General features: G+C 38.2%; 1 protein-coding gene and 1 non-coding gene across 5 annotated transcripts in view; both read left to right on the forward strand.

Annotated features, from left to right (window-relative positions):
- Positions 1-843: 843 nt before the first annotated feature.
- Positions 844-23,295, forward strand: part of LOC105052397 (uncharacterized) — a 50,019-nt gene continuing 27,567 nt past the window's right edge. For 2 of the 4 annotated variants that reach the window (XM_073244263.1, XM_073244265.1), the window contains exon 1: positions 844-1,128. The gene's annotated coding sequence lies outside the window, so the exon portion shown is untranslated. Of the gene's footprint in view, positions 1,129-1,222; positions 1,462-23,295 lie in introns of all 4 variants that reach the window. The other 2 variants (XM_073244264.1, XM_010933193.4) reach the window with 2 other exon arrangements.
- LOC140852319 (small nucleolar RNA R71) lies at positions 14,607-14,712 on the forward strand. The gene has a single exon (XR_012135221.1). It is a non-coding gene; the product is annotated as a small nucleolar RNA R71 (small nucleolar RNA).

Genomic DNA, 23,295 nt, shown 5'->3' on the forward strand with positions numbered 1-23,295 from the left:
TTAAATAACTGACTCGAGTCGGAATGATGCAAACTTGAGCTTGACCCATCTAAAGCACAAGCTCAAATTTCTTCCCGAGTCTGGCTCACCAGACTAAAAACCAAACCCACACCCATCTTAAACGAACTGCATTTATCATTTTTTATTTTTTTATTTTTTGGATGAGAAATAAACCACCCATTAGGCTTTGAAGTTTCGAAGTAAAGCCAATTAAAAAAAAAGATTTATGTGAACATGATGACAAAAAATACTTTTTTCAAAATAAAATCCACTTTTCATATTGCATCAGATTAACTTTATGAATAAACAAACTAACAACATAATTTGTCAAGGATGGTAACTATTTATCAAACAAGGATCCATGCATAAATGTGATAATCAGCTAAATAAGTACCTAACATATCTCATTACAAGGGACACAAGGGTAGCATCCTAAATAAAATTCAAGAAAATGATACACATTAAATGTTCATACTTAGATGAAGTGCATGTATAATGATGGAGATACATTAGTTATACATGAAATGTCATTATCATACATGAACAATGAATCAATAAATATTTATGGTCACGCAGAGTTCGCATGTTCTTTGCATATTGCATCAACATCCATAGTAAGTACTAGCATATAACAACCACAGTTGTTGGTCCCCACATTGTTGCATTGGTATAAATAAAATCCCTAGACAACCAAGTAATGATGCTAGTGAATTGTATAGACGGCAATTGTTATGACCCGCGCTCTCTTCCCCCTCTTGGACCGGGTTTGTTTGGTATGGTTGACCCGGCCATCTTGAACCGGCTCTCTCCAAAAAAACCCAGATTTTATCGGACGTTGGGCATTAAACCCAGGCTACGGCGGAGCTCAGCGAAAAGGGCGTCTTGGATGGCCTCGTCCCGTCGTCGCCTTCGTCCCTTCTCTCTCCTCTGAAGCGGGAGAACGAGCGAGGAACAGACGGGAACCCTGTCCCGTCTTCTCGTCTTGCCCCGAAGAGATTCTTGGAGACGAACGCTCGTAGTCGTAGATCGGATCGTAGAAGCCTTTAGAGAAAGCGCTCTGGAACGGCGGAAGCCTTGGATTGCATCAGTTCTTCTTTTTCTTCCCTAATTCCTTGTGCAGGTGGATCGGTATGAATGCTTTCTCAGGGTTTTCTAGCCGTTTCTTGTTGTAGATTAGGACTAGTCATCTGGAATTCTTAAAATTTTGTTTTTTTTGCTTTAGAAGCAAGGTACTTTAGCGTTTGTTATGATTGGGAGAAGAAGAAAGTGAAAAGGGGCCTTTTCTTCTATTCGGTCAATGTTTTCAAGAAGAGTGGGGGTGGATATTTGTAGCCTTATCTAGGGATCCTGGACGCGATATCGAAGTTTTTTTTTGGGGTATGGATCGAATCTCGATGCCCTTATGGAGAAGTAACTCATTGGTATGGGTTTCTTGAAGAGCTTTATGATGAACATTTGAGGGTATGATGACAACGTCTTTCTGGCTTTTTGTCTCCGAGTTAGAAAGGCATTTCATTTTGCGTTTCTGTTTTTGGTCTCATTATTTGTCTGTTTCTAGGTGGGGTCTGGTTTACAGGCAGTGTATGTTGGCTGCTTTTTTTTTTTTTTTAGTTACTACTGTTCTCACGAATGGTATATTTTTGCTGTTGCTGCATGATTTTTATGCCACAGAATCCTCCGAGAGGAAATGTGTCTCAAGAGTAAATTAGTAATCTTTAACTTCTAGTGCCTTCACTAGGTGTTCTGATGAAAAGGGAATTTTCATGCAAACCCAAATGGGTAATTGTTCTAACTTCTGTTGGGTTATAACCGATTGTATCTCATGATCTTATGGTCAAAACCCTAATATCTAGTGTTTAAGTGATGAGCTTTTTGTTCGACATGAGTAGTGGAATATAGGTTTTGACTCATACGAGTATGTTTTGCCTGTAGGCCAGTTCCCTATTGTCCTGAAAATTTGTTGTGACCTGAAAAGGGACCTAAGATGAACATCCTGATTTTAACTGGGTTAACGTCACATTCACATCTTGAGGGCCTTTGTTTGTTTTTCACTTTTATTTTGGACTAAACCAATAATTTTTATGCAATGACCTTGCTTCATAAATCACTAGAGGAGTTTCAGGCATAAATATGTTGGTGATTGACCAAACTGATGCTACTTTGGTGATTCGTAGGTTGTATAGGGATTCTTTTAGGGTGTTATGGATGGGTAATAGTGCTTTTACGTATTGCTTGGACAACCATACATGTGTATGAATGAGCTAGGGCTGCGTTTGGTTCATGATCGGAATCGGAATCAGAATGGCTTGGAATGGGAATTAGAATGGCCATATCACCCGATGCATTTGAATCGTGATCAGAATTGGAATAGAATTTGAATACTAGAGGACAGTAAGAATTGGATTTTGGGGGATTGGGACATTCCTATTCTCCTCGGAATCGGAATAGGAATGGGAACCCCGCCATCCCTCCCCTCCAAACCAAACGGCTGGAATGGGAGTCACTCATTCTATTCCCATTCTAAAGTGCAACTTTCCGCAATCAAATTGCCCTAGTTGTTTTTCGACAAGTAAGAAACATATCATCTAGGATGAAGTATGCAGATGACTTATAAAAGATATCTCAGCCTCTCATTGAGAATTTGGGGAGTGAGAAAGCATGATTTGGTTATCAGTCCTAGATGAAAAACTCTGGTTGGATGTTGGCATTTTTTCTTTTTGAGTGTTATTAACAGAGTTGATAAAACATAGAGAACATTCATATTGAAAGCTAGTGGAGTTGACAGTCATGGTGGGCACCATGTTGTAAGCAAACATTGAGTTTAAAAGAGAAATGGGTCAATTGATCAATGAACCTTAGGTGATGAACCTGACATTACTAGTAAAATGTTCATGGTGGGTTGGTAACTAAATACAAAGGGGAGGTGGGCACATGAAGAGAGGTAATTAGATTTAGATGTTTTAGATAGGGAGGGTGAATTATCTACCTATTAGAACTATCACAAATTTCTCATAATGATTGTCTTTTTGAAAAGTTACGCAATGTTGGTTTTTTGCAATCTGAAGTTGCCTATCTTGTTTTTTAGTTATTGCTTCAAAGATAGTGTTTGGTGCAGGAGTGCTCTATACTGAGAGGGGATTGTAGTGGCATGGTACTTGTTTTGCATGAAAAAAAGGGGGAAGGATTGCCGTTATAGATTTGTTTCTTTTCTTGATCTTCTTTAATGTCTACATATGAAAAATCCTTCTACATTTTGCTAGTGGAAATAAATCTTTTTTCTCTCACAAGTAATGTTTAGTCCATCTCTTTTCATTAAAAATGTGGTAATATTCTTGATTTGTGATCTTGAGGAAGATCCTTACGTGTAATGTCAACATGTAACATTTTCCATTGTTTTAAGAGTCTTGACATAAGAGAAAGGTTGTTGCATTAAATTCATGGGGATTTATTACCTTGATAAGGAAGTTGGATTTGCCAAATTAAATTAAAAGGATTGACGGTAACCTTTTGCATGTCATTAGGCTTGAAATTAAGTCAATTGCTTGTTTTAAATGGGTTTTATCATAGGATATTGTTCACATGACATTTGCAAATTATTATCTATGGGGTGTCTTTACAAATCTTGCTTTCCCATCCTTCAGTGTCTTTCCATTATTATCTATTAGGTTAGGTATGCTTTTGATGCCACCTTGTACATCAAGAAAAGCCTGTGAGATGGATTGCTTAATGTTATAGGAGCTGTACATTAGCTTTTGATACATATCGATTATTTGGCGACTTGATGAAAGGAAAATTACTACAAATAGAAACAATATTTTAAGCTTTAGTGCCAATGAACATGCCATCCATTAGCTGCCATTATGTGTTCTTTGCCAGGCTGGCATGTGTTATACCATGTTGAAATGAAAATGTTGAACTAGGTTCTATATGCCTTTTACTTACAAATTTAATATATAATTAAAACGATGTGTTTCTTGCCAACTGGCATCTGTTATGCCATATTGAAGTGAAAATTCTAACCTAGGCTGACTGGCTGAGTATGCTTTTTACTTATAAAATTAATAAATAATTAAAAAGTGTTCTATTGGCTCATCCTGGGTGCCAGTATTGGCTCTGCATGGTGCATGCTATCTATCAGGAATTGGCATGGGATGGCAATTGAAACCTTGAATCGAAATTTATAAGGGCTTTAACATGGTCACTCATTGGAGGTACAGCAGCAAGTTCCTAATGCATGTGGAAGGGTATTTATCAATCTAGGGACCTTATATATGATATTAGTTATAAGATTGGAAGATGAAGTATTGCTAGATTTTGGAAATAATTTCTTGTGTCATTCTTCGTTATGTCATTCTTTTGTTACAATTTCTGATTCTAGCTTTTGGTCTAAGACATATAGGATTGCATGGTAGAAAATGGCATGGCTTCCCTGCCTGCAGTGAAATTGTAGTTACAACCTAGAACTGTCTCCACCTCATGACTTTTTGGGCCTGCCTATCATGAATTCAGTGAAGTTGTTGGACATTAGAGAATAATTTCCTTTTTTCAGTAAAATAAAAATTGATGTTATTCCACTTCTTTAGTGTGTGATTTGGGAACTTTTGGTATTTTGAACAGTCTATTTTTCTTGCTTGTGATCGTTAGGCATATAATGGCATGTTATAATTATCGAAGTGGGTCAAACTTGGACTACATGTGTATGCTATACGAGGAAGGTTATAATGTCGCATACTAGTTTCCAGAACAATTTTCGAAACTTAAGTGAGACATAGTGGCCTATTCAACATCTGTAAGTGCACTATTTTGATTAGAACGGAATTACTATTGACAAAGAATGGGAAGTAGGATCTTATCTACTTTTCCATTTGGTGATATGTTTTATCAGGAAATAATGCTTGTAGAAAGTTCAGAGTTAGATTGTGGATAGAGTTACTTGGTGACCATGTTGGGTGCTGATTAATGGCCTTAATTTTGTCATTCTTTGCTGCAACTTTGAGATTGACTATTTTTGGCATTCTTTTCTTTTGTTGCTTTTGGTTTTTTGGAGGTCATCTTTCCTCTGATTACTCCTTGGCATTAAGTTGACTATATTGGGTTTTACTATATTCTTGACTGTAAAATGATCAGTTTCATTCTTCACAAACTATTCTCGAACCGAAAAGTTCATTTTGGAGGTCCCACTGTGTTTTTTATTTTTTCGAAGCATGAAGATCTTTATGGTATTTAGCTACATAGGTTTAAATATTCATATCCTTGTCGGAGGGGAAATTTCTTAAAAGTTAATAATCTTGACCAGAAATTGAAAATGCTCCTCTTCTATGTGATAAAATGCTTAGAAGAGATGGATGAGAGATGATTTTGCTGGGTGTTCTCTCTTCTTGAAGAAGGAACCCTTATCATAAGGGGGAGGGTTTTTGAGGCATCAAATTTTGCTGCCTTCAATGATTTTGTTGGATCATGTTAGTGTTAGCATGTGTGGTGGTTTCGTACGTGTGGTTTTAAAATTTTTTAAACATAACAGATTTATATGTAGTGGAAATAAAATTAAATTAAAATATTTTTAATTTAAAACGTACTGGATCACATCTGAAAACCACACTTAGGATCTTTGTACGAATACATCACCATGAATCTGAAATTTGAAATAGAAAAGAAAAAATGTAAACAGGAGATCCGATCTCCATACCTGATTGCTTCGGATGCTGCGGATGTCCAGGGTTCGTATCTGAGCCGCGTAAACGCCCGGTCTTTATTGGTATCCACACGGAGATGATCCCGATCAGAACTCCAAAGTTTCCAGAGTGTTAGCTTTCTTGCAGGCTTAGTTCTTTGGCTTGGATCTAGAATTCTTCTTGTAGATCTCGAAGAACAGGGCTGCAGAATGAACCCTTCGTAATGATCTGACGAGATCTAATCAAGACCACCAAAAAGATGAAAAAGAATCTTTCTTCTTCTCTTCTCTCTCAATTCTCTCTTTAGATCTCAGATCAGATCTAAGATCAAGTGGAGTGTTGGATGTGAGAAAGGGAAGGAGGCGTGAAGATGGACTTACGGTAGGGAAGTTATCACACGGAAGAAGTAGGGCACGCTTCCTTTTTTCTTTCATATTTTTTGTTGCACAAAATAATCCCTCACGCCCCATCGGATAAGAATCCATTCAAATCATATTTAAAAAGGAAACTTATCTAAGAAAGGCATTTGGGGCGACGAGAATAAGTGGCGGCAAGGAAAAAACCATCTCATGATTTCATACCGCATGCCCCCACTTTAATTCTGATTTTTGTTGCACAAAAATCTGTTTCTAACGCAATAACCTGATAAGATTTTCTAATTTGAATCAAATTCAAATAGAAAACAAATATTGAAGAGAGAGAATCTCAGATGGGTGGGGTGCCACTAGTTGGCGCCCCTTTCTTTCACGCACGTAGGGAGCAAAGGAGCGCACGTCTTCATGCGCCCCTCCTTTCTTGCGTGAGATCAAGAGAGAGAAGCTCAGTGAAAGTGGGCTTAGGTAGTCAACATTAATTGGATCCTATTTCGGTTCAGATCGAATCCAATTCGAGTCCAATTTGAATCCAATTTGAAAAGACTGTCAACTCTGATCCAATCAGGATTGCAATTCAAGTCCAATTTGGATAATTAAACCCAATTAGCCTTAAATTAAATCTAGCCCATTTAAATTAAATCTAATTTAAATTAATAAGGACTTGATTCATAATTTAATCAGATCCAATTAAATTGCAACACTTGTAATTAAGTCCCTTTGCTAATAATTAGCAGTTACTAAATCTGTAACACTTATAAATTAACAGTTTCTTAATTCAAACCATCAATCCAATTGATAATTCGAATAGAATTCAAGTCGTTGATCGAGTCAAGCTTCTTTTGTGTATGATCCCTCAGATTCTATTCTGTCTGGTAGTGAGATATATCGTGATCTCCATCACAGTATCATCGAAACTTCTTTCGATGGACTGGAATAATTCCAACTCAACTCAACAAAGATCGTTGATCCGAAAATAATCTTAGTGAGTTCTCACAATCCATCAGTGACGTCTAGCAGCATGTATTGGCAATCTAACAGAATAGAAAATATGAATTTCTAGGTGCAGTTATTGCATGATTCAGTCCTTTTATCGTGAGTCCCGACTAGACGGAGGTCATGGAGAACTTGTCAAATTCCATCGTTAGTCATATGTCAGATTGGCTCGATTCGAGTTCATTTATGAATCTCATGGAAACTCTTTTCCAATATTCACACTTGCTCAGGTCAGAGACTTTATGAACTCAGTCTTGCGAATCGCATAGGACTATTACTTTTCTATCATGGTCGATAGATTCTATTTAGGTGCATACTTTCCGGAGACGCGCCGTGATCTACGGGTACGGGGCGTGCCGAGGAAAGATAGGTATTTTTCCTAAGATTAATCGCATCTATTTAATTAAAAGAAAAAAAAATTTGATGCATAGTCGTTGATAGCATCAAAAATAACTCTACTCACTACGTAGGTAGGATGAGTCGAGATCGTATCCTCAAGGACCTTGGGCTAAGTTGAGATTGCAAAAGAAAGAAGCGTTGTTTTTGATTTAGAAAATAAATTATCTTAAAATTGATGTAATTATAAAATAAAGAGCTTGGGAGTTTTGAATTAATTTTGCACTAGTAGAGTTGTATTTTTTTTTAATTAAATAGATGTGATTAATCTTAGGAAAAATACCTGTCTTTCCTCGACACGCTCTGTACCCGTAGATCACGGCGCGTCTCCGGAAAGTACTAGGTAAACTCTTCTTTCCTCGGCACGCCCCGTATCCGTAGATCACGGTGCATCTCCGGAAAGTAAAAGTTGTTCCTAATATTAATCTAACAAGAAAGCATAAATAAAAGCATATGAAGGAGAGCAAATAAAGAACTCATGACGATTTAAATAAAAAGCATAATCTTTATTGCATATAAAGAAATACAAGAAAGTTTAGAACAATGAACCATCTCTGTGTCGTTACAAAATTTCTTCTCCACTTCCGAGACTGCTAGCCTAGCTGCTCATGAAGTAGTCCCTTTCTATTTCTCTATGCAAGGCTCTAGAAGAATTTCTGGGCTTCCCCTTCAATGGGAGTACAAAAGTCTTTTTATAGGTGTTAGGAGGGAGGAGTTTTACATGATTTTTCGATGTGGGACTAAAAAAATGCTAAAGACTAAAAGATGGATGGATGAGATGGAAAGATCACAAATATATAAAGAAAATACAAATCTTTCCTCTCAAAGTATTTCTAAATATTAATTTTTTTCCTTTAATAAGCATCTGTTCGTCCGCCAGCAAAAACTCCCCGCGAACCCGCCTGCCGCACGCCCGCACCTGCGCGCCCGCACTCGCGCGTCTGCGCACGCCCGCTCGCGATGCCGCGCCTGTGCCCGCGCTCGCGCCCACGCCGTGTCCGCCCCGAGTCCGCGCTCGTGCCCACGCGCGCACGCGCGCACCCACGCGCGCCTGCGTGAACACTGTCGCGTGAACATTGTTTTTTTTATTCCAAAAAGAAACTTTTGTTTCTTCATAATGACGTCTATATCCTTTTGGATTCCTCGCATAATATCTTCATTTTCTATAATACCATATGCATCCTTCTTTTATTTTAATTTTATTTTAAGTCTAATTTTCTTCAAACTTGAGTCTTTTTGATCTATGAATCGGACTCTTTGTATCGGCGATCATCTTTCCTGTAAAACATAAAAAGAAGCATCAAATTCTTAGTAAATAAAATAAATTAAATATGATTTTCTACTTTAAATGACTTAAATTAAATGTTTATCACACCCCCCAACTTGAATTTTGCTCGTCCTCGAGTAAAATAGATATATCAGAATTGTGTACCGACTCGGTCTTGAATCAAAAGTTAGGTTAGGCATCCCAAAAGGTAAATGATATCTGGTCAAACCATTAAAGAGATATTTCATTGGATTATCAATTTGACTCAATTAGTGGCTGAGTATTAACTAAAGAAATTTCAAGAACTTTTCTTTCACCAACTTCCCACTTTACTATTTAAATCTTCTAACTTAATGGGAGAGAGGTTTATTATCTTCTTGCAATTTAGTCCTCTTATTATCCACTATTTTTTTTTTTTTTTTAACATTGCCTACCTTTTTACGCGAACCACAATGCTTACTTAGGCGAAAGGGCCCGGTTACTCAGTAAGAAACCAATGTTGTTTTTTTTTTTTTAAGTAAATTTTAAGGAGAATTTTTGCATTCCTCGATCTTTCCACCCAATCTCTCATGAAGCAGATTCTTTATTGAGATTAGTAAGAAGAGGGTTGTAGAATCACTCCTAAAATTTGGTCTAGTCTAAACCCTGCCATTCATTGGATTTTCTTAATAATTTATTCCTCAGTATCTCTAAAATTATCTTGACCATTAATCATTCATTGTTTAGGATGCCTAGTTGACTCTTAATCAAAATAAAATTTGGATACACAAAACTAATTATTTCTGACCATACTCGAGGATTTGATTAATTTCCTTCCCCCCCCAACTTAATCTACATTGTCCCCAATGGAGTAGGAAAGCAAAGAAAATAAAAGGAGAGAGTGCACCTGGGATAATTTTGCTTCGGAAGGTGAAGATAGCTTCATTGATTAATAGGCTCTTGTTCTAAATTCCTGTAGCTGCAATAAAGTAAAAAAAAATATGAAATCGTTGGGTTGCCTCCCAACAAGCGCTAAGTTTTACGTCTTCAGCCAGACTGAATTGAGTATTATGGCGGTATTGGATCCACTAAATCAATAGATTCAATTAATTCTCCATCACTAATTCCATCTATGTAAGGTTTTAATCGCTGATCATTCACTTTAAAGGTGTTCCCCTGTTTAGGATTTTTGAGTTCTATAGCTCAATGAGGAAATACCTGAGTTACAATGAAAGGTCCGTCCCAACGTGAGCGAAGTTTTCCAGGAAACAGACGCAACCTAGAATTGAAGAGCCAAACTTTTTGATAGGGCTCGAATGTTTTTCGTGCAATGAATTTATCGTGGTACGCTTTAGTTTGAGCCTTATAAATTCTGGCACTCTCATACGCTTCATTGCGTAGCTCTTCAAGTTCATTTAATTGAAGTCTCCTATTAGAACCTGCATTTTTCATATCAAAGTTAAATTGTCGTATGGCCCAAAATGCACGATGTTCCAATTCCACTGGCAGATGACAAGCTTTTTCGAATACAAGTCGATAAGGAGACATTCCTATGGGTGTCTTAAAAGCAGTACGGTAAGCCCATAATGCATCATTTAAGCGTGCTGATCAGTCTTTTCTATCGGGTCTTACCGTTTTCTCAAGAATATGCTTGATCTCCCTATTGGAGACCTCAACTTGGCCACTTGTCTGGGGGTGATAAGGTGTGGCAACTTTATGAGTTATTCCGTATTTTTTTATTAGCATGTCGAAGTGCTTATTTGTGAAGTGTGTACCCCCATCGCTAATTATGGCTCTTGGGCATCCAAATCGACTAAAGATGTTATGTTGAATGAACTTGATCACGATTTTGTGATCATTGGTTCGGGTTGCCATAGCCTCTACCCATTTTGATACGTAGTCCACTGCTACCAAAATATACTCGAATCCAAATGAGGAGGGAAAGGGTCCCATGAAATCAATTCCCCAAACATCAAAAATTTCTACTACAAGTATAGGGGACAGGGGCATCATATCTTTTCTCGAAATATTTTCTGTTTGCTGGCATCGCAAGCAATTACGACTGAATTCATGTGCATCTTTGAATAGTGTCGGCCAATAAAATCCACTCTGCAACACCTTTGCTGCAGTTTTCCTTCCACTGAAATGTCCCCCACATGCCGAAGAATGGCAAAAAGTGAGAATGCTTTGAAATTCACTCTTGGGGACACAACGGCGAATAACTTGGTCAGGACAGTATTTGAATAGTTCAGGTTCTTCTCAGAAATAATGTTTAATTTGCGAAAAAAATCGATCCTTTTCTTGTTTTGTCCAGTGAGAAGGTACTTGTCCTGTTGACAAGTAATTGACAATATGGGCAAACCATGGAAGACGGCTAGAGGAGATTGTGAAAAGTTGTTCGTCAGAAAATTTCTCTTTGACCTCATCTATGCCTATTGTGTGTTCAACTAAAATCCTGGAGATATGATCAGCTACCACATTCTCGGAATCCTTCTTATCTCGGATTTTCAGATCAAATTTTTGTAAAAGAAGGATCCATCTGATCAAACGCGGTTTAGTATCTTTCTTTGAGAAGAGATGTTTCAGAGCCGCATGATCAGAGTAAACTAGAACCTTAGACCCTAACAGATATGAGCGAAATTTTTCAAGGGCGAACACTACTGCTAGTAGCTTTTTTTCTGTTGTGGTGTAGTTTAATTGGGCATCGGAAAGAGTCTTGCTAGCATAATAGATCACATGTGGTTTCTTATTGATTTTTTGGCCTAAGACGGCACCTATTGCAAAGTCAGAGGCATCACACATAATCTCAAATGGAATGGACCAGTCAGGGGGTTTTATTATGGGTGCTATTGTCAGGGCTGTTCGTAATGTGTTGAACGCTTTCAAACAGTCTTCGTCAAAGACAAATGGTGTATCCTTGGCCAACAGATTGCACAAGGGTCTTGAAATCTTGCTAAAGTCTTTGATGAAGCGTCTATAAAATCCGGCATGACCTAAGAAGGATCGTATTTGTCGGACTGAAGTAGGGGGTGGTAGTTTTGAAATGACCTCAACTTTGGCTTTATCTACCTCGATCCCTCTTTCAGAAATAATATGTCCTAATACAATTCCTTTCCGCACCATGAAATGGTTCTTTTCCCAACTTAGGACAAGATTTGTCTCCATACACCGTTTAAGAACTTTGGAAAGATTATGGAGACAATTCTCAAAGGTGGTTCCAAACACAGAAAAATCATCCATAAAATTTCAAAATATTTGTCCACCATATCCGAAAAAATGGCCAGTATGCACCGTTGAAATGTAGCGGGTGCATTGCAGAGCCCGAATGGCATACGCCGAAAAGCGAAGGTGCCATAGGGGCAGGTGAAGGTAGTCTTTTCTTGGTCACCCGGAAATACAGGTACTTGATTGTACCCTGAATAACCATCAAGAAAACAATAGAAACTTTGTCCTGCTAATCGTTCTAAAATTTGGTCGATGAAGGGCAATGAAAAATGGTCCTTCCTAGTAACGGCATTTAGTTTTCTATAATCTATGCATACTCGCCATCCAGATGATATGCGAGTGGGAAGCAGTTCACCTTCTTCGTTCTCAACCACAGTAATACCTGATTTCTTAGGTACTACTTAAGTGGGATTGACCCATTTACTATCGGATATGAGGTAGATGATTCCAGCATCTAACCACTTTACCACCTCTTTCTTTACTACTTCACGCATGTTTGGGTTCAATCTCCTCTGCATATCTCGATGGGGTTTGGCATGTTCCTCAAAATGAATATGGTGCATGCAAATGGAGGGGTCAATTCCTTTTAAATCGGCAATGGACCAACCGATAGCCTCTTTGTGTTCCTTCAGAATACCAACCAATTGTGCTTTCTGATTGGGGGTCAAGTCTGATGCAATGATTGCCGGGAGGATGTCATTGAGTCCTAGAAATACATATTTGAGCGTAGCAGGAAGGGGTTTCAATTCTAACGTAGGTGGTGATTCTAAAGATGGGACTATTGGTGTACTGGCTAATGTGGGCAATGGCTCATACTTGATTGTCCATGGAGGAGTGATTTTATCGTGTGGTGTATCCAACAAGATGTTATCTTCTTTCATATATTCCTCAAAGTCATACACTCCAAAGTGAGCCAAACAAGTATCTAAGGGGTCTGGTGCTAGAATTGTGGGTGTTGCATCTTCTATAATGTCTTCTAGTGTATCTACTTCGAAGCAACTATCCATTGATGGACCTTGGGAAGCACCAAACACATTCAGTCTTAGTTTCTTATTTCCAAACGATACATCCATGACTCCTGTCCTACAATTAATGCATGCATTTGCCGTAGCTAGGAAGGGTCGTCCTAAGATAATGGAAATTTGTCTGGGGTTGCCACTTAGTTCCATGTCGAGAATCAGAAAATCAATTGGAAAGTAAAATTCATCTACCTTGACCAAGACATCCTCAAGCATTCCACGTGGTTTCTTAATTGATCTGTCGGCTAATTGCAGTGTGACTGATGTGGGTTTCAGTTCTCCGAATCCAAAAAGTTCATACACCGAACTAGATAAAAGATTCACACTTGCCTCTAAATCCAGAAGAGCTTTTTCAATGTGATAATCTCTTATAACACAGGAAATGATGGGGGCTCCTGGGTTCTTAAGCTTTGGAGGAGTGGCATGCTGGAAAACAGAACTAGCCTGTTCAGTGAGGCGTACTTTTTTTGGGATTTGTGATCTAGATTTACGTTTTTGGATGCACAAATCCTTCAAAAATTTGGCATAAGCAGGGACCTGTTTGATTGCGTCTAAAAGGGGAAGATTAATTTGGACTTGCTTAAACAATTCCAACATCTCATCGAGTTTTCCTCCCTTCTTATCTGCAGGAATAGGGGCTTTCAGGGCATCCGGAAATGGGGCTTTAGGCAAATAAGATGATTCCGGTGCAGTTGGTTCCTTCTCTATTTTCAGGTCTTCCTTGTTCTTAGGTGATTTGGCTTCGGTTAGAGGTTTAGGGTCGGTCTCATTGATTTTACTAGTGTGTTTAATGACCTTCCCACTTCTCAGAGTCATGATTGATTTGGCATGTTCAGAAAAAACTTCTGGGGTATTAGAGCTCTCAATCACATATTGCTCTCTTGGGTTGCTCTCGGGTTGGCTAGGTAATTTTCCTCCTTCCCTCCTACTGAATGCAGTCGCTAGTTGACCTATTTGGGTCTCTAGCTTAGCAATGGATTGTGTGTGGGAGTTAAGGGTCTGAGTGTTGACTTCTAATCGTTCTAGTGCTTTCAGAACTTTTTCCTCAAAAGCTGAGTTGTGACCAGTAGTAGACGGTTGAGAAAGATTTTGAAATTGATGGTATGATCCATGCCTATATGTTGGGTCCTGATATTGAGGTCGAGGTGCGGTAGGGCCAACCACTGGGTGTGGTCTCTAAGAAAAATTTGGATGGTTTCTCCAGTCGGGGTTATAAGTGTTCGAATATGGATCGTTTCCTGGTCTGCGAGCTTGTTGGACTTGAGCTTGTTGAACCTGCTCGTGCACAAACTTAGAAAATTGAGGTGCGGCTGGGCATTCACTAACAAAATGATTCGGACTTGCACACAATGCACAAACTTCTTGGATTGGGTTAGGTGGAATCGGAGATTGTCCAGTATTTAGAAGACGATCTAATTTTTGGGACCGTTCATCTACCTTATGATGGATATCTATGGCATTTCCTACTTCATATATTCCACCTCTCTTTGGGTTTAACATGGGTTTATCTCTAATAGAGGCAGACATATGATGTAATAAATTTTCTCTTAAAATTTCAAACAGTTGCCATGCCTTATCCTCACTTTTCAGCATGAATGTCCCACCGCATGATGCATCAACCATTTGTCGATGTCTTTCAGATAGCCCATCATAAAAACATTGGATTAACTGCCACTTGGGTACATCATGGTGGGGATATTTTCTAATAAGGTCCTTTAATCTCTCCCATGTTTCATGAAACATTTCTCCATCTAATTGGGAAAAACTAGTTATGGCTTTCCTTATTTGATTAGTTTTTCCTATGGAAAAATATTTCTTGAGAAACTCTCCTTGCAGCTGGTCCCAGGTTGATATAGTCATGGAATCCAAAGTATGTAGTCAGTATTTGGCTTTGTCTTTAAGTGAGAAATGGAATAATTTTAACCTAAGAGCATCATCGGAGAAGTTGTGAATTTTGACAGTTGAGCATATCTCAAGAAATTCTTCAAGATGTTTATAAGGATCCTCATTATTAAGTCCATAAAATGAAGATAATATTTGGATTATACTGGACTTAATTTCATATTGAGTGGCCTCCACAGGGGGCACTTGAATACAAGGAGAGTAGGTATATGTGGAAGGAGTAAAGTACTCCTTCAATTGCTTGGGTGGATCATTCTTCTGATTTCGGTCCATATTTTTACGTCTGTTGGCTCTAAAGGTTATTTCTATTTCTGGATCAAAAGGTTGGATTTCTGGTCGTAACGATCTACGGCCAAGCATACACCTTACAATTATACTTTAGAGCAAACACAGAAAATTTTAGTTTTTATAATATATATATTTTTATAATAAAGTGAGAAAAGAATGAAGAAAATCTAAAGAGAAGAACCTAAGAATCTTAAATCTATGAAAAGGAAGAAATTAGTTAATGTTTAGATGTTAATTGCAATCAACTTAAACAATCATAGACTCTCTGTCCTTAGGTTAATTTAGATCTAGACAGTTCCTAACTTCCAAGACCGCCTTTGAGCACTCCAAGCTCAAGATTGACTAACTGACTCGGCCAGGTAAGCGTAAGATGTGGGAGGTTCCCTGCTCGTTGCTTTGCTTAGACACCAACTGAGTTGGCCAGATCAGTCAACGGAACCAATTGAAAATCACTTTCTTTAACCACTTGCCTTAGACACCGAGCAATTAACCAATCCGCACTCGGTTCAACTCTAGAGCTTTCTTATCCTATTGAGCTCGAAATCCTTAGGGGTCAATGTCTAATTAATTTTAGATTAAGGTCTAGGTTATGCAAATGCAAGGTAGTGATTTGTGGGCCAAAGAAGGGTGATCAAATCCCCACCTTATCTTAGTTAATGGGTTGCGCCCTAAAAGTTAATTATGGAGATGAGATGCAAAGAAACAAGGTGTCCAATCAAGTTAAAAATTTTTATATTTAAGGTTACGCTATTTTAGTTAAGTGTTATGAAATGTCAGTGACTTTTTTTTTTTATTTCAACCGTGCCAAGGTCCCCGGCAACGGCGCCAAAATTTGGTGCGTAGTCGTTGATAGCACCAAAAATAACTCTACTCACTACGTAGGTAGGATGAGTCGAGATCGTATCCTTAAGGATCTTGGGCTAAGTTGAGATTGCAAAAGAAAGAAGCGTTATTTTTGATTTAGAAAATAAATTATCTTAAAATTGATGTAATTAGAAAATAAAGAGCTCGGGAGTTTTGAATTAATTTTGCACTAGTAGAGTTGTATTTTTTTTTTTAATTAAATAGATGTGATTAATCTTAGAAAAAATACCTGTCTTAACTCGGCACGCTCCGTACCCATAGATCACGGTGCGTCTTCGGAAAGTACTAGGTAAACAACTTTTCTTTCCTCGGCACGTCTCGTATCCGTAGATCACGGCGCGTCTCCGGAAAGTAAAAGTTGTTCCTAATATTAATCTAACAAGAAAGCATAAATAAAAGCATATGAAGGAGAGCAAATAAAGAACTCATGACGATTTAAATAAAAAGCATAATCTTTATTGCATATAAAGAAATACAAGAAAGTTTAGAACAATGAACCATCTCTGTGTCGTTACAAAATTTTTTCTCCACTCCCGAGACTGCTAGTCTAGCTGCTCATGAAGTAGTCCTTTTCTATTCCTCTATGCAAGGCTCTAGAAGAATTTCTGGGCTCCCCCTCCAATGGGAGTACAAAAGCCTTTTTATAGGTGTTAGGAGGGAGGAGTTTTACATGATTTTTCGATGTGGGACTAAAAAATGCTAAAGACTAAAAGATGGATGGATGAGATGGAAAGATCACAAATACATAAAAAAATACAAATCTTTCCTCTCAAAGTATTTCTAAATATTAATTTTTTTCCTTTAATAAGCATCTGTTCGTCCGCCAGCAAAAACTCCCCGCGAACCCGCCTGCCGCGCGCCCGCACCTGCGCGCCCGCACCCGCGCGTCTGCGCACGCTCGCTCGCGATGCTGCACCTGTGCCCGTGCTCGCGCCCACGTCGCGTCCGCCCTGCGTGCTCATGAAGTAGTCCCTTTCTATTCCTCTATGCAAGGCTCTAGAAGAATTTCTGGGCTCCCCCTCCAATGGGAGTACAAAAGCCTTTTTATAGGTGTTAGGAGGGAGGAGTTTTACATGATTTTTCGATGTGGGACTAAAAAAATGCTAAAGACTAAAAGATGGATGGATGAGATGGAAAGATCACAAATACATAAAAAAAATACAAATCTTTCCTCTCAAAGTATTTCTAAATATTAATTTTTTTCCTTTAATAAGCATCTGTTCGTCCGCCAGCAAAAACTCCCCGCGAACCCGCCTGTCGCGCGCCCGCACTTGCGCGCCCGCACCCGCGCGTCTGCGCACGCTCGCTCGCGATGCTGCGCCTGTGCCCGTGCTCGCGCCCACGCCGCGTCCGCCCTGCGTTCGCGCTCGCGCCCACGCGCGCACACGCGCGCCCACGCGCGCCTGCGTGAACACTGTCGCGTGAACATTGCTTTTTTTTTTTCCAAAAAGAAACTTTTGTTTCTTCATAATGACGTCTATATCCTTTTGGATTCCTTACATAATATCTTCATTTTCTATAATACCGTATGCATCCTTCTTTTATTTTAATTTTATTTTAAGTCCAATTTTCTTCAAACTTGAGTCTTTTTGATCTATGAATCGGACTCTTTGTATCGGCGATCATTTTTTCTGTAAAACATAAAAAGAAGCATCAAATTCTTAGTAAATAAAATAAATTAAATATGATTTTCTACTTTAAATGACTTAAATTAAATGTTTATCATGCATCCTACTCCAACAGCGAATTTGAACTCACTATAGCCAACATACATAGTAAGGATCTGAATGGCTAGGGACCAAGTGAATGTGCAGTCAAACTACGGTAGCCTCGCTACGAATAGCCAAGACATCGCAGGTCAAAGGACCATACACACCACTGCAGTATCAAGAAAATCACTGACGAGTGAGTAGACATCTAAGTGGTTTTTCGTGTTGGTCACGTTCAGTGCAAGTTGTTCTCTAACAACCACCTGCATTCATCCCAATGTCTCCACACTGCAGACTTGAAACTCATGTGTCCAGAAGGGAGGTGATCCGTGCACCGATTTAACTGGATTGATCACTGTCCTCCGTGATGATCTTCCGATCGGAAGTATTTAGAAATTAACCACTAATGATGTATATCTCAAATTTTAAATATCTTGAGAATATACAAAATCATCTTTGTTAATTTTTAGGTCAAATCATGAACACATACAACATGATGGATAATAAGAACTGTCCGACAAGTATAAAACATGTTTTAGAATAATGATATGCGTCAGCCAAGATTGACTTCTAGGATATACATGTAACAATCTTTCATTTGCACTAAAGTCAATCTGCTGTATACCTAAGTCCCTTCGAATCAAGACAGGCTTCGGTCTTTAGTTGGCTAAGTGACTTAGGCCTACCACATCCTATGTGGAGTCTACTCTCTGCATCTATATGTATTTCTACTCGAGGTAATTACGTATACCGCTACTCTATGTATTTGGACTTCTGGTGAGATCTAGGCTCTTCAGCTAGGGCTATGGGCTGTTGTCTTTACAATACAGTATCATGGCATCTGATGGCATGACATGCAGTTCTACAACTAACATAAAAACAAGAATGTATCCTCACATCTATAGTATACTCAGCTTCCGTTGATCGATTGCTTGGAACCCTTCCAATATATCGAACCAACATTGCTCAAGAACACACTCTGATGTAGATATTCTATCATCAGCATCAGTGTATCCTTCCACTCTCAGCTCTGATCCTTCTCCAAAGATCAGAAATAAACCCTTAGTGCTTCTCGAGTACTTAGAGATGTTTTCACAGTAATTTAATGCTCCCAGTCTGGGTTTGACTGATATTTGTTCGTGACTCTCACAGCAAGAGATATATCAAGTCGAGTACATAGCATGGCATACACCTATGCTCAAGAGGATAACGGATCCCTCTTGGAAGTTCTATGCTGAACCCTTTCAGCACTTCTTCTATGTATCTTTTTGTGAAAACCCAAATATCCTTTTAGATCTATCTCTATATATCTTTATTCTCAGAATACAGGACGCTTGCGTTAGGTCTTTAATGAGAAAATTTTATATGCAACCCCATTTTAATCGATGTTAGCATGGGACCCTCCCACTGATCTTGATGTAAACACATGATTTCTTCTCGTTTTTGATAAAATTAAACAATTTGATCATATCATTGAAACGATTATTCCAACTTCGAGATGATTGTTTAAATCCAAGTATGGACCTTTGCATTGTGATCTCCATCACTGGAAGTGAAATTCATAAGCCACTCCATATAGATATCTTTTCAAGATATCTATTTAGGAAGACTATCTACACATCCATTTCTCGGGATCGATGTCCAACATCGTCTCGTTATAGATTTTGGGATCATCTTTATGATCTCTATCTCCCATGAGAAACACTTTCTCTGGATCCTCTGTAAGAATACGAAGTATCTTTTAGAAGGATGGAAGATCTTATTAGATCTTCGAGGTGGAGGGGGTACTACATGTATGGCTCATTATAAATAGATTGTACAGGTCCTATGATTCGTTGCTTTTCAGAGACTCTCTCTTCGAACTTATCATCCCACTATCTCTATCCTGGATAAATTTTTCTATGAAGACAGCATGATACCTCACAATCATATTGTGATCCATTTGGAGGAAAAAGTAGTATCCCAAACTCTTTAGAATATGCCACGATAATGAGTTCTATAGACTAATGCCTCTAATTTGTCCACCATGTCATATCTCATATGGTGTGGTAGGAACAGATTTAGAGGGAACCTAATTAAATTTTAGAATTAAAGCTTGTCCCTAAAGAAACAAAGGTTAAATCAGTGAAGTTCATTATGGATTGGACTATATTTCATACAGTCCCATTTTCTTCCTTTTTAAATACCTCGTTGAGCTGAGATATACTAGGAGGGGTCTCACTATGAAAATATGCCATTATGATGAGATAATCGAGAAATTTCTAACTTTGGTATTGCCTCCTCGATCTGATCAAAGTACCTTTAAGTTTTTTCGGTTTACTTCTCTACTTCACATCTGAATTTTTTGAACCTTTCAAAGGCTTCAGATTTGTATCTTATACACATTTTCATACTATGACTGATCATGGGTAAAGGTAATGAAGTAGAGATAACCTCCCTTGTCTGGCTTATCAAATGGGCCACACACATCAAATGTATATCAGGGTAAGTATCTCAACGGTTCTATCCTCTTATTCCACGAAGTACAATTGGGCTATTTATCTTCAAAGAGATGATTCATTGACTAGATATGACTTAACAGTCAGTGAGCCTAAATGCTCATGTTTCTCCAGTCGGTAAATCATTTCTTCTCCTGTATGACCAGCCTAAAGTACCACATATATATATATACTTCAGGTTTATTTGATTTCTGGATCTCTCAGACCTAATGACATTCACTGTTTGTTCAAATAAGTTCACATATGCATCACCATACAAATGATAGAGAACTAAATCAAATGGTAGTCGCAGAGGTTAAGTGCCCACGACCACACTGCACTCTTGCCTCATTGCCGACTTGAAGGATTACTTCATCTTCTCTTAGCCCTCTATCTTCCCTTAGACCCTATACTGAAGTGTATAAACAAGCTCTAGAGTCTAATACTCAACTGAAAGAAGAAAAAACCGTAAGATAAGTTTTGAGCAATTTTTGACATGTCTTCCAAAAGCGTGTTCATGTTTCTTTAGGCTCTCCAGGTATGTACCTCTGAACTTTTCAAGGCTCCTTAGTTATCAATATATTGATCAATTCAGATAAGGTGCTATAATGATTATTCATATGATAGTTTCATAAAATACCCATATGAATTAGGAAAGGATTGCAGGATCAAATATACTAGCAATCCCTTGTGCATGGTCATGTCGAGCTTCTCAATATCCTTGATCATTGTCAAACAATGATCATGGACAAATTGTCCATTGTGCATCTCATGTACTATGCGACTCTGATCACCTCACAATTGTTGCAGATGAATCAGCATGTTATTGGCAGTCTACATCTCCTTATGTACACGTTGGAGTTCATTAAGTATGGATTCCAATTTATAGCACGTAACCTTATTGTCATTGTCCAGTCATTTTGTCAAGAATAGCTCGTTGACTATGGATTGGACAAGCTGATGACATAGAGATAATCTGGTCGTGAACATGGCTTAATTGCCAAAAACTAAGAACGATTTTTAGGTTTCTGAGCCAGGATATGTAATTAGTTTCGATCAAGCGGTTGATATCTAGGATTCGAGTTGGAGGGTTGGAAGCTTATACTATAAATCGCAAAGAGTAAAGATTCTAATTAGATGTTTGTATTTGTAAGTGTTTGTTCTAGGAACTTTAAAACAAACAAAGGGCTTCTACTATTTTCACAAATCCCACACTCCCTAAGTAGAGAAACGAAAATCCTAATGCGACAATTGGGCTTCTAGTGGGTGCTGCAGTCTCATCGATGTCATGCACCTCACCTAACAGTTATTGGTAACACGTACACCAATGCGTGGACAACTCTTTGTCCAGATATTTTTTTAAGCATATTGTAGCGACTTGGTCTCTAAGTTATGTGGGTTCACCTAACAGTTATTGACCATATTTCTTAGTTAAGCCCGATCCGTCGTTCACTAGCGAGCGTAAAGCCGTCATTGGATCTCTCACCTAACAGTTTTGGGCCCAACCCCATCTTTACCCCGGGGCATCTACTGTCAATAGAGTGGTTGTGCTTTCCCGATGCAACCGAACCACAGTGACCAGTCGAGAACGATCAATGCCAAAAAAAGCACTCGCATCTCTACAACGGTAGAAGATCGCTAGACAATATTTAATGAAAAGATTTAGGTTTAGGTCTCTTCTAAGCCAGTACATCTGATATCTGATTGACTAAGTTCGGTTAGCACAATCTCATGTTTGACTAACCTAGTCGGCATCGGTGAACATGAATGACCAAGTAATCTTATTCAATTCATAATCGACCAAATTGGTCAGGTAAATGATATCGATGGGAGGATATATCAATGCTTGCCTTAGATACCATCGAAATGGCCAGGTAAGCATGCTCTAAATTGGCCAGTTAGAATCGAATAGGTCAGTCTAGTTACTTGAGCTCGGACCACTGAGCCAAATTCGGTCTTGATTTAATCTATTCACATCATATGTGAATCAATTTGACCAACTACAACTAAACTCAATTTTGAGCTCGTTTGACCTAATCCCAACCAACTTTTGATTAGGTTCGATCAACTGCTCAAAATCGGAATAGATTCTAATCTGATCTAATTAATGATTTTAATTGTAGTCAAGTCACTAGACCTAATTTGTTCAACTCATACCCAAAGTCCATGTTTTATGCATTGAAATTTAGATCTTAAATTCATAATTTTAGATCTTTTAATTTTAATTCTTAATTCTTAATTAAGTGCATTATGAATATGGGTTTAGTTTAGATGTCAAAATAATTTTTAGTCTAAACCAATTTGTATTGTATCTCATACAATTTTGCTGTCTGAAAAATCGAATCGATTTGTCTTGGAATTCGAGTTGACTCGCCACAGTGAGTCGACTCGTCTTTGAGACCGAGTGGACTCGCCTGTAACGAATAGAAACTTGTAAGTCTCGACCTGCACAACTGAGTCGGCTCATCTGCAAACGAGCTGACTCATCAGGATCTCGAGTCAACTCCAATAAAAACGAGTCGACTCGCCAGAGACTCGAGTCGACTCGACCAGAAATCGAATCAACTCAGCAGGTGTGCTAGCCATAGTTTCAAGATTTCATGCAAACAGATCCTAGGATTTCTGGATCTAGGGTTTTGCAGAAATTAAGTTTCAGATTATTTGTTAAAATCTATATATCACATATATCATTTTTTGATCTAAAACACATACATGCATAATTAGATCCAAAACATGTATCGCATACAATTTTTTGTTTGTGGTTCTTCATCATGAGAAACATCACAAGCAACACTCCTACACGTAATAAGAGAATCTGTCGAATGAGCAAGAGAGGGACTTTAATCCCTTCTTCCTCTTATGGTCGAACAGCCATGATGATTATCCCATTCTGAGTACTATGCTACTAAGATATTTTAATCTAACATGTCAAATATGTATACAGATTAAATTTCAGATCTATGAATAAAAATTAAGATTTATGCATGCAATCATACATCACATATATGAATTAAATTCAGATCATAGAAATTAATTTCAGATCTAAATATACAATCACATATCATATACATGAACAAAATTCAGATCTATACGAACTAATTTCAAACCTAAATTCTATTCTACAACAAAA

Source organism: Elaeis guineensis, chromosome 10 (assembly GCF_000442705.2).
Source record: "Elaeis guineensis isolate ETL-2024a chromosome 10, EG11, whole genome shotgun sequence".
Classification (NCBI taxonomy): domain Eukaryota; kingdom Viridiplantae; phylum Streptophyta; class Magnoliopsida; order Arecales; family Arecaceae; genus Elaeis; species Elaeis guineensis.